The 17,195-nt window shown below is 37.0% G+C and overlaps 1 protein-coding gene across 6 annotated transcripts in view; it reads left to right on the plus strand.

The window, feature by feature from the left end:
• The window catches only part of LOC127524941 (protein quaking-like), a 127,671-nt gene that overhangs the window by 12,370 nt on the left and 98,106 nt on the right, over window positions 1–17,195 (plus strand). The window lies entirely within an intron of this gene.

Genomic DNA, 17,195 nt, shown 5'->3' on the forward strand with positions numbered 1-17,195 from the left:
GTACCCTTTTTTTCTGAGAGTGTTTAATAACTCCCTTAAAAACTGTCTCATGCTTTCTCAGTTTTTCAGTCTTTAAGTAATTATTTTAATTCAGTAATGTCTTGATTTTTTTTTTTGGTTTTAACGGACAAATTTACATTAATCCAATCAAAGAGTCAGGCCTAAGTAAGTTGTGTGGTAGAGCTTTGAGATGTTATTGAAGGATTAAGTTACTAATATTATTGAGTATTGAGGCATTATAGACATTATCAAAGATTGAGAAATGGAGTTTTGAAGCATTATAGAAGGTTAGTTGGTTGTGTAGTGGAGTTTTGATGTGTTGTTGACAAGCTGAGTTAGTTGTGTAGTGGATTTGTGAGGCATTATTGAAGGGCTGAGTTAGTTGTGTAGTGGAGTTTTCAGTTGTTACTGTAGATATGCATTCGGTTACAGTTGTCTAATAGAGATTTGATTGAGTTTGTTGTGTAGTGGAGTTTTGAGGCATCGTCGAAGGGTTGATTTTGTGTAATAGAACTTAGTTATCAAAGGGTTGAGAGTTGTGCAGTGGAGTTTAAGTTATTATTTATAGGTTAAGTTCTTTGTGTAGTAGAGCTTTGAGGCATTGTTGGAGGTTGAGTTAGTTGTGTAGTAGAGCTTTGATTTGTTGTTGGAGGTTGAGTTAGTTGTGTAGTAGAGCTTAGGGGTGTTGATAGAGGTTGAGTTAGTTGTGTGTTAGAGCTTTGATTTGTTGATGGAGGTTGAGTTAGTTGTGTAGTAGAGCTTAGGGGTGTTGGAGGTTGTGTTAGTTGTGTGGTAGAGCTTTGATTTGTTGTTGGAGGTTGAGTTAGATGTGTAGTAGAGCTTAGGGGTGTTGATAGAGGTTGAGTTAGTTGTGTAGTAGAGCTTAGGGGTGTTGGAGGTTGAGTTAGTTGTGTGGTAGAGCTTTGATTTGTTGTTGGAGGTTGAGTTAGTTGTGTAGTAGAGCTTTGATTTGTTGTTGGAGGTTGAGTTAGTTGTGTAGTAGAGTTTTGAGGCATTATCAAAGGGTTGAGGAGTTAGTTGTTCAGTGGAGTTTTCAGTTGTTTTCAGGCTGAGTTAGTTATGTAGTAATGCTATGAGTCATTATTGAAGGGTTGTTTGTTGTCTAGTAGGAATTTTGAAGCATTCTCGAAGGGTTGAGATAGTTGTGTAGAACGTTTCCATTTATGCATTTGGCAGATGCTTTTATCCAAAGTAGTCACATTGCATTAAAACTGATTTTATCATGCATTCCCTGGAATTGACATTGCTAGCACCGTGCCGTACTGTTACAGAGGTTTGAGGTGTCATTGAAGTTTTGAGTTAGATGTATAGTAGAATTTGAGAGATTTTTTTGAAGGGATGAGTTAGTTCTTGAGAAACTGTTGAAGGACCCAGTTTATGTTGTGAGTCTTGAGGTGTTGTTGAAGGGCAGAGTTAGTTATATACAAAAGTTTTGAGCTGTTGTTGAAGAGCTGAGTTAGTTGTGCAGTGGGATTTTGAGGGATCATTTAAGGGCTTGGTTAGTTGTACAGCATGATTTTGCTGCGAGTTATTAGGATTTGGTAGTTCTGAGAAAGAGCCTGGAGGCATGTGGCGTATGTTTGTGTGACAGAGTAGCCCATATGCTGGTCTCAGTATGGAGCCTGGCTGAATCTCGCTCCTGCTGCATATTAGCTTAGTAGCACTCACCACTAAGAACCATCATTTCCTCTGTGTCAGCACCTCCTGAGGCAGCACACACATACACACAAATACTCTCTCTTTTATAAATGTGCCTAAACAGCACACGCGCACACACACACACACACACACACCGGAGTTGCCCCGAGGCCTTGGGCTGCCTTTTCTGGCTGATGGGATAAACCCCTTCCCCCCTACGTTTATTTAAATGGCACCAGTAGCATTCTGAAAAGGAAGGTGCTGCCTTGCACTTTTAAATAGGGCAGAAATCATTACATACAACAGAGCAAGTAGACAGATCTAGGTTTTTTAACACACGAGGGCATTTACACAAGGGACAAGACCACAGAAATATATGAACATGCAAATTCATTATAAAGTATCCACTCAGTGCAAAGTCCTGGAACGAGATGCTGCTACAGTGTGGATTTTAGTAGGTTTGAATGTTTCCTGGTATTTTTATCTCACTATATTGGATAACAAGTTAAAGGATTAGTTCACTTCAGAATTAAAATTTCCTAATAATTTACTCACCCCCATGTCATTCAAGATATTCATGTCTTTCTTTTTTCATTTGAAAAAATAAAATAATGGTTTTTGAGGAAAACATTCCAGGATTTTTCTCCATATAGTGGATTTCAATGGCTACCAACGGGTTGAAGGTCCAAATTGCAGTTTCAGTGCAGCTTCAAAGGGCTCTACATGATCCCAGACGAGGAATAAGGGTCTTATTTTCTAAAAAAACTAAAATTTATATACATTTAAACCACAAATGCTCATCTTGTACTAGCTCTGCGATGCGCCACGCATTATGTAATGTGGAAAGACTAAGCCATAACGGCCTTGACAAAAAAGGTAAAACAATGATGTTGGATGATTTTGAAGGAGAAAATGAGATGGAGTTTTTTGCCCTACCGCAGTAGTTTTCAATGTGATTATGTCATGCATGGTGCATCGCAGAGCAGTGCAAGATGAGCATTTGTGGTTAAATAGTATATATATATATTTTTTCATTAGAAATTGACCGATTGTTTCGCTACATAAGAGCCTTATTCCTCTTGTAGAAGGGATCATGTAGAGCCCTTTGAAGCTGCACTGAAACTGCAATTTGGACCTTCAACCCATTGGTAACCACTGAACTCCACTATGTGGAGAAAAATCCTGGAATGTTTTCCTCAAAAACCTTCATTTCTTTTTGACTGAAGAAAGAAAGACATAAACATCTTGGATGACATGGGGGTGAGTAAATTATCAGGAGATTTTAATTCTGAAGTGAACTAATCCTTTAAACTCGGTACTTAAAAATGTAAATCATCTTAGCGTTTATTAATTTACAATATCAAAATTAAGTGAAAATGGGATTCATTTTAAATAATTTTGGTTTTGGTTTGAGCAGATGTTGCCATATTTGTCTGGGTGCTTCTAATATACCAGGTATTTATTTATTTATTTATTTATTTATTTATTTTTTGCTTGTTTTGGATATTTCTCTCTTTGAAATGTTTTTTTGTGTGTGTGTGTGTGTGTGTGTGTGTGTGAATATTGTTTTATTTATAAAACAAGCCATTTTTAACTAATAGTTTAACATTAAATTAGTAAAATATACTTTTGTCTCTCATCCAGGGGTGCGTTTCCCAAAGCCATCAAAAGTTCCGTCATTACCAACAGAGTTCATCAGAAAATTGTGACCATGGTTGGCTAACGATGCTTCTGGGAAACACACCCCAGGTCGGCTTAATGTCATCATCCAAGAAGTGACAATTTTTAGTATTAAAAACAACAGCACAAATGTAAGCAAGTATTAGCATAGGATTTGATTATCCTTAATTTCAAGTTATACGCTAACAGTTAGCTTTCAACTTTTTATTTTATTTTTTTTATTATTATTATTTTTTTAATCATTTTGTAAATAATTCATTATAATTAATAGGCCTAAAACAAAACTTTATTGTCTGAGCTTGTCCAGGGCATATTTCTGAATGTTTTTATAGTAATGGTTCCTTAAACTACATTTTCATTAAATGTTACAGAGCTCAGAACTGAATAACAGAAATGACCTGTTTGCCTTTGCATGTGAAGTAGTGTGAGTGTGTTCTCTGCACAGGAGAGACGGTGTGTGTTCAGACGCTCTGATGCACTGGTGTCTGCTCCTTCCACAGCACACTGAGCTAATTGAAGCGGGTCTGTGCCAGAGCCAGTGATGCGCAGAGCGTATCCCCCCTCCTTCCTTTTCATGGCAGGACTTTGCGCCACTGAAGCATCCCCTGCTTCTACCATTGCATTCTGGGGGATTTTTTTTCTCTCTAGGCACAGGTGGCCACTGTTGCATCAGTGCATTCGGTGCATTTCCAGTCTTACCCACACTTAACCACAAATGTGTGAGTGTTGGGGTAGAGAGGAAGCCCACAACCTTCCTTCTAACATCCATGCTGGTTAACCTTGATTGGCAACAATCTGTATTAGCTAGAATGTGCTGTTGCGTGGGACTGAGTTAGCAGTTCTCCAACTGCTAACTTGCTGACTCACTGTTTATTTACGGCATCATGAAAAGATTCTTGGAAGAGTACTTGGAGGTTCTTTTAGATTGCGCATTCAGACGTCAGTGGTCGTCCCAGGCTCATACATGACTCTTGCTACGTTTCTGCAAAACCTGAAATACGTTGCTTCGGTACATACCACCTACACTAAACCCTACCATAAACCTAACCGATAGCGTTAACAAAAGCAAACATGAGATTTAAAATGCAAATGCTGAATCATTCGTGACATTTTAGCTTGCTTCTGCAAGTCTTTGAGCTCTTTTATTGTGGTTTGTGTATTTACACGTTCGTTCCACATCACAAGTGCAGTGCTGTTCCAGGTGAGCTACAGAGCAAATTTACTATGTCAGAAAAGCTGTATGAAACTGACTATGTGATAACAATGTTAAAATGTATTAGTTTACAAATCATGCACTATGGTAAACAGTTTTGTACTGTTGTGCAATGAACCGTGTAAAAAAAAAAAAAAAGTCTTAGTAATGGATAATCTGCCCTGTAAAACATATTTTATATAACCAAAAAAGGAACAAAAGTTGTTGATGTTTTACTGCCACTAGTGTATGTATATATATATATATATATATATAGGTATGTTTTTGGTGAAATGTAGCCAGAGTCCCATACAGTATTTACAATGAACCTGGGTTGCAAATGGTAATGTATAGAGAGTATGCACGTCAAGTCACTGAGTGGCAACAAGATTGAGTGGCAGCATTGATTTTTAGCATGAATGCAATTCAACAATATGTTGAATTTTGGGATAAAATCATACCCTATATATTGTTTTGTTATATATTGTATTGACAACTCTTCTTATATTCTGCATAATTGGGTGTTTTTAAATAAACACTGACAAAAACTTTAGCGCTGGACAATATGACGATATATATATATAACATTGATATAAGTTATCCCCCGGATTTAGACCTACCTATATTATAGTTATGTAAAACGTTCACAGGCAAATTTGCCCGGCATTGAAATCAGGCACATATAAATGTCTAGAAACACGATTCCTGGCTGCATGTCAATATCCATGGATTACTGGATCTTTGGTAAGTTGTAAGGAACACTATATCGAGTCCAACCTTTAGTTTAAACTGATAATCGTTTGTTTTACTCATGTTTTCGCAGTTTCCCATATTAAATCCAGTCATGCAGCAGGCTCTTTTGCCACTCAGTCCTGCTGATGTGTGACATCACTGACATCAATGCATACCCTCAATACGCTATGATTAAGGAATTTAGTATTTCTTTATTGTTCAAAAGTTAAAATCATGTATCACTTTGTATTAGATGTTTCTCCCAACAGTGCTTAGAAGAACTATAAATAGTAACAATTTTCTCTGTTTATGTGATGTCATACTCCCTCCTCCCTTCACTCAGGCCTCTTTTGATTGACCGTAGTCGCAGGAACTAAAGAAACCAGCCTCCAAGTTGGTTGCATTCATCCTCTTTCAATTGCTAGCATGTCCCTCATGTCTTATCTCAGCCATCCAGCTCAGCTGTCTCATTCTCTGGAGGAATCCGGAAGATTCTGTTCAACTTGTCTTGCTGTTTGCGTCTCATCCACACCAGCGGGCATGTGTTCTCATTTCATCCGAGCACTGGTGTGTATATGTGTGTGTGCGTGAGTGCGGAAGCAGCAGGGTTTTTTTGGAGGGCCGGGCAGTATTATCATTCCGAGGAGAGCGCAGGCCCAGATGGCATCTCAGTTTGAGAGCGCGCCCTCTTTCTCCCTCTTCGCTGCCACCTTCGCTCGCAATGCAGTCGCCTCTGACAGAGCCGCGTAATTACAAACACAGAAGGATGTCATCTACCCCGTCTCTCTCTGTCTTTCAGGATGTTCTCATCGTTCTGTCTTTTCGTTCTCTCCTTTCTTTATGCTCTGGAAAGTGTGTCAGTAAAAGCCTGCTTTGCTTATGTCTGTGGCTGGGTCAGGTGTAGTTTTTATTCTCAGTGTCCTTTCTGTAATATAACTATCTCTCTGTGCTGTCACACTGCTCACTTTTTTCTTTGTTGTTACATGATACCTAAAGCCACCTCTAAGCCCACCTTCAGGAATAGCCAATTACTCTTAATGCTGAGTGAGCGTCTTTGCTACAATGAAGTATCACTCATTTCCTTTTGTATTTGTGTCACTCGTTGCTCAGGAGATTTAATGGAGTTCTCATTTAATATTCATTTAAAGGTGATGTGTGTGATTTGGACAGGGCCGTAACCACCATAGGCATTTCTAAATGATTAGAAATGGCCAAATATTTGATATTCTTGATGCTGCTCTGCTGCACTCTATTACACACCACTCCATTTGTTGTTAGGATGACAAAAAATTAATGCCAGAATGACTGAGATAGCCAATCAAATCAAAGAAGGCAGGGCTTACTGTTCACAGATGTTCACTGCGAATTACGCACTGCTTTAGTTTTAGTAGTGAAAGAGTATGTGGTGAGATGCAAGTAGCTAATTATTTAATATTTAACAACTGTTTTATGACAGAAATGTTCAGCAACCGACAGTAATATCCAGTGACTTTTTTTATGAAAGTTCAGTGTTTTGAATTGAAAATGCTATTATTTAGGCCTACATTATTCATGTAACTGAATGTGTCGGTTTTGCGTTGTTTTTGTACATATTAGACATACGAATAAGATAATTAATGTTATTTTATTTGCAAATAGTTTAAATTGATGACTTCATAACCACAATAGACCTGTTAAAGACCTGTCCCTTAAATCCCTTTTAATCCTTTAATTAGTAAATTCCTTTAAAGAAAAAGACCAATAACAGCCCCCCCCCCCCATGGTTATTGCCTTGAATTTGGATGAAAATGACATTAATTGTGCATAAATTACCCTACCCTTCCACTTTTATTCACTTTTTTTTATCTCAATTCAATCTCATTACTGTCTATAAGAAATATTTTTTCTTTGCATTAGTGTTGTCAAAAGTACCGACTTCGGTACCAACTTGGTACTAAAAATGTGACGATACCAACATTTCCCCCTGGCATTTTGAGCACTGTTGAATGGATTCTTAAACAACTCAGATTGGCCAGTGTGTTCACGCACTCAACAGATATGTCTTTGATTGGCTACAATGATCAAGGTTTCAAAAACTTGTTGTAAATAGACATCTTTGACGCTCTTCATCGAGTGCTCAAAAGCAGGCATCTATCAGCAGATATTAAAGATCCGCTGATAGATGCCTGCTTTCAAATGCTCCCGTGTGTATCTGTGTAAGCGCTCGGTAAAGAGTGTCAAAGATGTCTGTTTACAACATGTTTTTGAAGTCATTGTAGCCAATCACAGACATATCTGTTGAGCACATGTACACAATGGCCAATCAGAGGTGTTTAAGAATCCGTTCAACAGCACTAGGGGGAAATGCTGGTATCGTCACATTTTTAGTACCAACTTGGTATCGAAGTCGGTACTTTTGACAACACTACATTGCATTTTAGCGCATGTTTGTATGGATGTGTCCCTCTTCTAAAATCTCTTATGTTTCTCTCTTTCCATTCACCACATGCATCTCTCCATGCAGCGAGAGTCTGTGATGTCGTACCGTATCCGTCTGTTCAGATGAAGGCCTTGCCACAGGCACTGCCACCTATAGCGCTTTGTGATGTCACCACGCGGCTATCATTTGAGCTCAAACTGTCATATGGTCAGACCTTGTAATTTACCAGCTGTTTGATTAATATTAAGAAAGCCCGGGTGTCGGCGATCTGTCACCAGTGATATTGACGAGGCCAGCAGAGGCACGCGGCTGCAGCTGCCGGTGCTTGCGGTGTGAAATCCTCTGATTGAGCAGAGCTGTGATTACGATTGGAGATGGCTGCCGAGATAGACTTGAGCGGTTGTTGAGGGTCATTCGCTCTCGGGCTGGGCTAATAGTTGGCAATGCCGCTGAAAGACGAATGTGATTGTGGGAGATCTGGAAGGCAGATTGTGTTGTTCTGACAGAGAGGATGGATCGTGTGTATTGACTGGGATGCATATGAATGTCGTTTCCTTCCTTGCTTTTCTATAGAAAAGCAAGAACAGTTTTGCAGGCCTGCTGAAAACACTCACATGGTTTGTCACCAACATATGTTTTGGATTTGTTTTGAATGCAACATTTTAAACATTATTCCTTGAAATATATCACTACTGTGCAAAAGTTTGGGGTCAGCAAGATTGTCATTGAAAGAAGTCTCTCGTGCTCACAAAAGCTGCATTTATTTGATCAAAAAATAGTTAAAACAGAAATATTGTTAAATATAATTACAATTTACTATTTTATTATATTTTAACATGTAATTTATTTCTGTGATGCAAAGCTGAATTTTCAGCATCATTACTCCAGTCTTCAGTGTCACATGATCCTTCAGAAATCACTCTAATATGCTGATTTGCTACTCAAGAAACATTTCTGATTATTATCAATGTTGAAAACAGTTGTGATGCTTGGTGTTTTTGTGAAACTGTGATGCATATTTTTCAGGATTAATTCAGGATGAATAGAAAGTTCAAAAGAACACAATTTATTTGAAACAAATCTTTTGTAACATTATAAATGTCTTTGCTGTGCACTTTTAATCATTTTAATCCCTCCTTGGTGAATATAAGTATTAATTTCTTAAATATTCTATTCATCCTGCAATATAGTAAAATTTGATGGTGTCATTAAGTTTAATCAGTGAAGGAATTTGATTGAAAAGAATCATTTAATTGTTTGTGAATCAGACTACACTGGTTTCTTTTAACTGAAAAGAATCAGTTCATAAGAGTCATTTGTTCGTGAATCAGACTGTATTGTTATTGCATGCAGCCCACAAGGTTAATTAGGAAGACATGTATTTAATTTTTTTGCATTATTTCATCATTATTTAATTCAGACTGCAAACTCAGGTAAAATATGACATTTTGCCATCGGACTGTATTCAGTCATGGCAGTGTAGATTGCTGAAAAGCGATCTACACCAGCTAATTTTGCAGGTGAACAACATAGACCAGAATCGCCACTAACTGGCATAAATTAGTCTAAAGCAGCTTGCAAATCTATGCTGGTTTGAGCTGGTCTTTTCAGCTATTTTCTGTAATTAAGTCATGTGCGTACTTCCACATCTGTGTTGGAGGCATGAGGGGATCTATCACACCATGGGCCACCACGTTTGTGTAGGTCTGTGCGCGTAATGTGTGCCAGAATGTGTATCAGTATGTGCGCAGGTGGCTGTTGCGTGTTCAGTAGTGCGTTAAGTCCAGCCCTGGAGGCCGGCGCAGGAAAATGATTGAATTCTGAGGGCAAGAAAGCTGACAAATCACTAAAAAATGCTTTAAAAATGCTGTAATAACGCTGTCCATAAATCACCACTGACAGTTTAATCATCCTCAGGTCTGGGGCCTGATCTGACCACTGGACAGCCCTCCCTAATCAGCCAACGAAGAAAACAACCCTGAGCACATCATGCATTCTCCTCTGCTTATGCCTTCAAACGCTCGGAATTTGGACGGGAGCATCCATAAACGTCTCCTCATGGTCCAACATGATCAGACGGGATAATTAAATCACTCAGTGTGCTCTTGCGGGCATCGCCTGGGCTTTGAGCTTGTTTGGTAAATGAGTTTGACTGGTCTGTAGCAAAATATTTTTCCTATGTGTATTTCCAGGGTTTTTACAGCTGTTAGCAGTATGACAACTGACGGCTCAGAGTAACTCAGCGTTTAAAAGCTGGAGGAGAATGGAGCTTAATTCGCAGTTGTTAGAGCCAGTGGAGGATGTGCGTTTTCTGCTCTAGAGTGGAAGAGGCTAATCCTCCGCATCTCAGCTGTGATATACAGACTGAGTGGCAGGGACTTTACAGCCTCGGGTGTATTTGCGATGCTAATGTGGGTATCTCTATGGGCTGGCTGGTGTTTATCATTATCATTACAGGATACTTGATGCCAAGGCCAATTTGTCATTGAAATCACAATCAGAGCCTTGCCTCCACATACAGTATAGTGTGTGTGTGTGTGTGTGTGTGTGTGTTTTATTTGATTCATGACACTCTCCAGTGTTACAATAGGGCTGGGTGGGATGAAAGTACATACTTTGCAATGATAGAAATGAGTCATCGGGTAGAGTATTCTGCTTTAATTCTGCAAAAAGTCTGACAGCAAGCAGAAGACTATAGTCTTCTCATTTCCAGAATGTTGATTATGATGGGAGCCATTTATTTATTAATTAGTGTTAATTTTGTTAATGAAAGACAAAAAATATTCGTCGACGACCTTGGCTAAAGGCCTGTTCACACCAAGAACGATAACTATAAAGATAACTAGCGTCCACACCAGCGGACGATATTGTTCTGTTTATTCTAAGCGCGTGCTTGTCTGTCACTTTAAATGCTCAAGCTCGTTACAGCAGGATGGTTTCTGATTGGCTGTCAATGTTTTTTATGGTTCATCAGCTGGATAAAATCGTTCTGAGAGTGATTCCAACGATGTTGTTCCTCTGTATCGTTATCGTTATACCGGTGGTGTGGATTCTGCTATTCTTTAATATTGAGAACTATTTATAGAACTATATCTTTATCGTTATCTTTATAGTTATTGTCCTTGGTGTGAACAGGCCTTAAGACAAGACGATGACGAGACATCACCAACAACATTAAACGATTACTGTGAATATATCAACATGGAATATCGTTGACGGGAAAAAAACAAGACTAAAACCTAGTTAAAAAATAAAAACTTTACCAAAATCTCTACTTGCTTTTGTCGAATAAAAAGAGCAGACAAAATATTACAGACTGTTTTTAATGAGCTTTCATGTTTACAGTTGCCAAATGTCAAGAGCGATATTCCCCCAATCAGAGCTATAAGGATACATGTTCTGCCCTGTGTTTTACTTATATTTTCAATCTGGCAACCATGCACAAGCGCTCTCTTTACACTGTGGAAGCGCCGCTGATGATCTGAAAACACCAAAAAAACAAGTAAGCTAGAGTTTAGCGACCACCATTTGAGATATTCTGCTTAAATGAAAATGTCATTCAGTCAGCTTGCGCTGTTTGCTGCGACTAAATCTGTCATCAAACCTTCTTAGTGATGAACTGTAATAAATCCAAACATAGATCTCGACTAGGCCTATATAATAAATCAGGAAGCTAGATGAGGTACAAATAAATAAATAAATAAACCATGTGTATGAGTTGACATTCTCTTGATTTGTGCTTATAGGTGAAAGTGCAATAATTCTCATGAAATGAAAAAATAAACTCATCAAATGAAAATTCCTTGTTGTGACTTAATTTTGAGCAAAAAAAAAAAAAGGATTATAAATTTAAGCTTTCATTGACTATAACTAGACTAAAATTCCCAGCGATTTAGTCGATTAAAACATGACTAAACAAAGACAGGGCAAGGTGGACTAAATAAGATAAAAGCTAAAAAGTACTTTTCACACAGGACTAAGACTAGATTAAAAATAGCTGACAAAATAACACTATTATTAATTAGTAGATGTGTTCATTTGAGTCCAGAGCCTAGTGCATTAATATAGAATTTAAATGATTCACGGTCACAGGTGTGTGTGTGTATCAGTGATTTATATACTGTACAAAACCTTCAAATGCTCATCCAGTCAAACTTATAATGTATTATTACTTTAAAGCTTGTTTTTAAGTGTTAAATAATGTGAAGCAGATGCTTGTACACTGAGCCAGATTTATTTATTAATTTGTTTGGAATAACCCTGTCTTTTGATTTGCATCAGTCCGTTTCCAAATTACAAAAAGGAAATCTTCAAATGAAAAGAAGTACTTTTTTGTGTGAGTGTGTTTTGTGTTTTTGATTTTTGATGTGTTTTGAGTGTAAATTCTTTTTGAATTTAACACCATAACACCTGACATACTTGTAATGTGCATTACTTCTCTGTTTATTAATTTATTCACTGATGAATTATACTCAATTAACTAGTCTGATTGCACTTGAAATTTGGTTTGGCAGGACTATTACTATTTTGTCTTGTAACACTTTAGAATATCGTTCCATCATTAATAAAAAACTACACAGAAGCAAGAGTAACAAAATATTAATAACTAATATTAACTAACAAAAAACTCTGATCAACGAATTAGTAAGGAAGAACACTTGCTTGAATGCTATAGTTCATGACAAGCTAATCACTACACATTTTTTCACACCTCACAGAGAACTACAAAGAAACTATATACATTTTCAAAATCAATGCAAATAATGCATGATTAATTCTAAAGTTTTAGATCATGGTAACCCACTAGTAATAGGGATGTGCAACAGCGACCGAGTACTCGACAGTGACAGCGACAATCAATCATGTAAACGATGATCGAAATGTATTTTTTCTTTTTTCTCCTGATTGGTTATAGTAGCACTTTGGGCGGCACCCTGAGCTCCGATTGTTTAGCTTTCCACAGCATGCATCAAAAGACGTGAGAAGAGACAGAATGGCCTCAAAGTCACGCAGTGATGTCTAGTTTCACTTTGACAAGATAGATGAAAATACAGTTCAATGCAAGCTGTGCAGCGCTTTTATCTTGTGCTGAAAATATCCTTTCAATTCTATTCATAATTAATTTAGCAATAATCATCAGTGATTTTCATACTGTAAAATTTTTTTTTGATCAGAAATTGCAAATTGAATCCAAAATATTGCTGAAATATTAGTGACACTTTTTAAAGCACAATCGGAGTTACACTTTCGGTCAAGCTCACATTTGCATTCGCAAACCTTTTGCAGATGAAAGTTGTAATAGCTACATCTGATTAATCTACTATAGGATGCGTTGGGTCGGGATATCAATATTTATTAAGATGCTGAATGCGCTGCATATCAGTGTTTAGTTTCATGCTCAAATGCAATGCCCGATATTGACTGAGTTATTTGAGACGGTCATATTGCTTTTAGATGTTTCTTTTTTTCATGTTTTCATCTCATACTTTTATTTTTAACATTCATTTTCCTAACGGTCTTCAGATATTTTCATTATCTCCATGACGGCCATGCCCCGCCCCCCGCACACGCCCCGCGTGTTAATATTGTGTTAATAATTTCTTCCTTTGTGGTTATTCATTAATAACGGAACAGTATTCTAAAGTGTTACCATATTTCTTTTGCGGATTAATCTATTCTGCTAACATTATTCTCCTTTGTCTTTTTCTAAAGATACTTATGATCATCATCACCTACAACAGAATATGTCAGCAAACATTTTTTTTTTTTACTTTTTTATGGGCACAAGTTTTCATTCACAGTAATTACCTTCTCTCTTAAGTTAAAGGAAAGTAACCAGTCTAGATGCAGCGCTTATTCTCCACTCATTTCATCCCTTTTCACGGATCCATGGGCCATCGCTGCACAGCTGAGTTGAAAACACATGCCATCATTCTTATGCACTCATCCTCAGAGGAAGCTCTCTCAATGCCACTGTCTTTCTTGGCGGTGGCCTTCGATGTCAATGTGAAAAGCTTAAATCACTTTTGATAACAACATTGCTATAAAGCCCGGAGCCTGTATCACGCTTATGGCCATCAACAGAGCTCTTTTAGCTGCGATTTATTGAGATGAGCGCAGACCACCATTAAACAGACGTTTAGCTGAAGTGTCTGTTCAAGGCAACCTCGGTCCACAGGCTATTATTATGGGAAGCTGCCTGAATATTTTGTAGATTGCTTATACCCTATTAAATCAAAATCAGAGTTTGTGGCTTTCAGTCCACGTATATTAGCTTTGAGGTCCTGTAATAACTCTTAATCTTATAAAGCCTATCGCAAAAGGCCTATAAATTATCATTATGATTAAAACTTTGCTGAAAAACCTGTTGCACACAATTTACTACGTGGCTAAACCCTTAGGCCTTTTTTTAGTATAATTGTAAAAACGTCCCCTTTCAGGTCTGAATACATGTATCTTTTAATGTGAAATCTTTATTTTTATAAAGTTAACGTAAGATAATTTTTATATTGTTAGCAATATTTCAAGATAAACACTTACTGGAATGAAGCAACTTAGGTTTTCTTGATTATCTACATCGTTTTGTTAAAATGTGAGTATCAAATATGATCATCAGGCTTTTGAGGAACGTTTATTTGTTCATCTCTCAATCATCATTGTATTGCATTGCATTATATGTTTTGCACCCTACAATAAAAACTACAGAGTTTTGATCATAAACTAAGCATTTAAATATCATCTTACTAAGACATTTTATTGGGAGATGCAGAGTGACAAATGATATTTATATGCATTTTATGCACTGTAAAAAATGTTGTCTTTTCCCCGAAGTTGTAAATGAAACAGATCATTGGAGTTAGTTTTACAAGAAATTACAATTTCAGTCTTTCTACTTCAAAATTTAATGTTTAATTCAATGTGTTACTTGGCATTTCTTTGTAATTATTTGTGAAATTCATTAGCAATTTTGGAGGGAAAATAGGTTTTACAACCATTTTTTTTTTTTAGTGTGTAAGTAGTCTGATATACTGTTATAAAGATCTCATTGATTTACATTACAAGCTTTCAGAATTTCATCTTACTTTTTGGCCATATAAATATCAGCATCTGCACCAAATTGCATATTTTTGCTCAGTTTGGGCCTCTGAATAAAACCGAGGTGTTTTATCTTTCTCGAGTGTGAGCTCCATATTCTCACTGTATCATGCTATATGATGTTAAACAAAAACACATATTGAATTTTTAAGATTTTCTTTTATATATTGCCTAAAGGTGTCAAGCTTTGCAGGGTTAAATGTTGACAAAATGAATGTTTTAGCAGGTACATATGCATGCAAAAGTCTTTCTACTTAAAGAAAACACACGACAAATATTCATGACTAATGTTGCCCACCAGCAAAGAAACTTTAAGATTGTGGTATAAAAAATATCTCAACAAATGACAGAAAACATTGTGGGGTCTTTAAACTGCATGTTTTCTTAATGAGGACCCAAAAGCACATCTGCCGTGTCACGTGAGTGTTTTTCTAATTGCTGAAATTAGATGTAATTACAATTTCAAGACAAAATCCCCATGACCTCACAAGAGGAATCAAATTCACAACATATGCATTGGAGAAAGGACACAATAGTGTGTGTTCTGTGTGTCCTTCTTGTCATGAGTGTGTGAGTCTATGGGAGTGTGCGATCTCCATTGTAATTACATCTCTCCCTCAAACCGACCTCTTCAATTTGCCTTTGAGAATTGCACCAGGGAATTCTTCATCCAGTAATAGAATTACACAACAGTGGCAGCAGCTTGAGACTGGGATATTTAATGTCTTATATGAAATATTAACTGACTTGGTGTTTTTAATTGTCTTTCCCACCATATTAGAGCCATCACTTCCTATCTGTCTCGCTACCTCTCTCTCCTGTTTTTTTCCTAATAGAGACTGGTTTCAGAAAAGGACAGTTATTACTCACTTTATTAAGTGACGGAAGGATCACATGTAATAACAGTGATTACCCGTTCTCCATCTTCCCTTGTTCTCCTGCAGTAAACCTCAGGCAGGAGTGCAATGTGTATTTTTGCTGTTAAAATGGTTTCTTTTATTGCAGTTTAATGTGAAGAGACAGCTGTATGTAAACCATTCATACAGCAGGTTGACGTATGTGGTCCAACCTGTCACCAGAACTTGCTTTGTGATTAATCAACAATAGTAGAAAGAGCCATTTACTTTTGTTTTAAACGATTGAACTTTGAAAACACTCAATGGTACATTGGGAAAAAGTCAGGAGCGAAGCTGGTTGCTGTAGTGAGAAAGATCTCACCAGGGCCTCCAGGCAAAATGGTTACACGTGTCTCCCGAGGAAATTCGGAAGGTAGTCATATCCTCTTAGAAAGATCTTTTGTGGTTCTACAGCTGTTCAAAGACAGAGAAGCTCTCTTAGCCCACGTCTTGTCATTTTCTTTTTCTCTGTTCTTGCTGAGGTGGTCTTCGCTTGTCTTGTTCAGTTGTACTAACTGTCGATCCTGAGCCGAGACTATTGGCCAAACTGATGTCAGGCTGTAGTCTGGAGCCTCTGAACTTTATACTGTGGTGCTCATATTGGTGGTGTTACCCTAAAATCTGCACTATTTAGTCAAATATTGGGATTATTTTTGACAACTATTGGGATTTGAATTGTAATATGATAAAGGTTTAATCTTTTATATTGTTGTGGCTTAAATATTAAGGTTAAAAGAACAAAGAGGCATAAAATCACAGTGAAACAGCAGCTCTCATGTTCAGCATACTGTGTGAAAACTGCAAACTAGCATGTCACTTGTATGTACATTAAGTCATGTTTTGCTCATGTGCTGCTGCTCGTAGAAACACTTGAGTCTTCTTTAAAAGGACCAACAAACCAACACATTTCACTCACAATCCTGTCAAGTTAGATGTTGTATTATTGTAATAGAATTACTGTAATATTACAATCAAATAATAAAATAAATAAATAACTTTGATAAATTGAATAAATAACTTTGCCATCACAGGAATAAATTACATTTTAAATAATGTTACATATTAAAATAGGAATTTTAAATTGTAATAATTTCACAATATTACTGTTTTATTGTATTATTGATCAAATAAATGCAGTCTTGATGAGAAGAAGAGACTTCTTTCAGAAACATTAAGGGAACTTACCAACCTTAAACTTTTGAATGGTAGTGTAAATTAAAATTATATTTCAATATACAATAGTAATATGTCTCTGTCATAACAGTGTTATGTTTTCCTAAATGTTCTGGTTAAAGGATTAGTTCACTTCAGAATTAAAATTTCCTGATAATTTACTCAACCCCATGTCATCCAAGATGTTCAGGACTTTCTTTCTTTAGTTGAAAAGAAATTATGGTTTTTGAGGAAAACATTCCAGGATTTTTCTCCATATAGTGGACTTCACTGGGGTTCAACGGGTTGAAGGTCCAAATGTCCAAAAAAAAAAAAAAAAACGTATATACTTTTTAACCACGAATGCTCG

Source organism: Ctenopharyngodon idella, chromosome 13 (genome assembly GCF_019924925.1).
Source record: "Ctenopharyngodon idella isolate HZGC_01 chromosome 13, HZGC01, whole genome shotgun sequence".
In the NCBI taxonomy this organism is placed as follows: domain Eukaryota; kingdom Metazoa; phylum Chordata; class Actinopteri; order Cypriniformes; family Xenocyprididae; genus Ctenopharyngodon; species Ctenopharyngodon idella.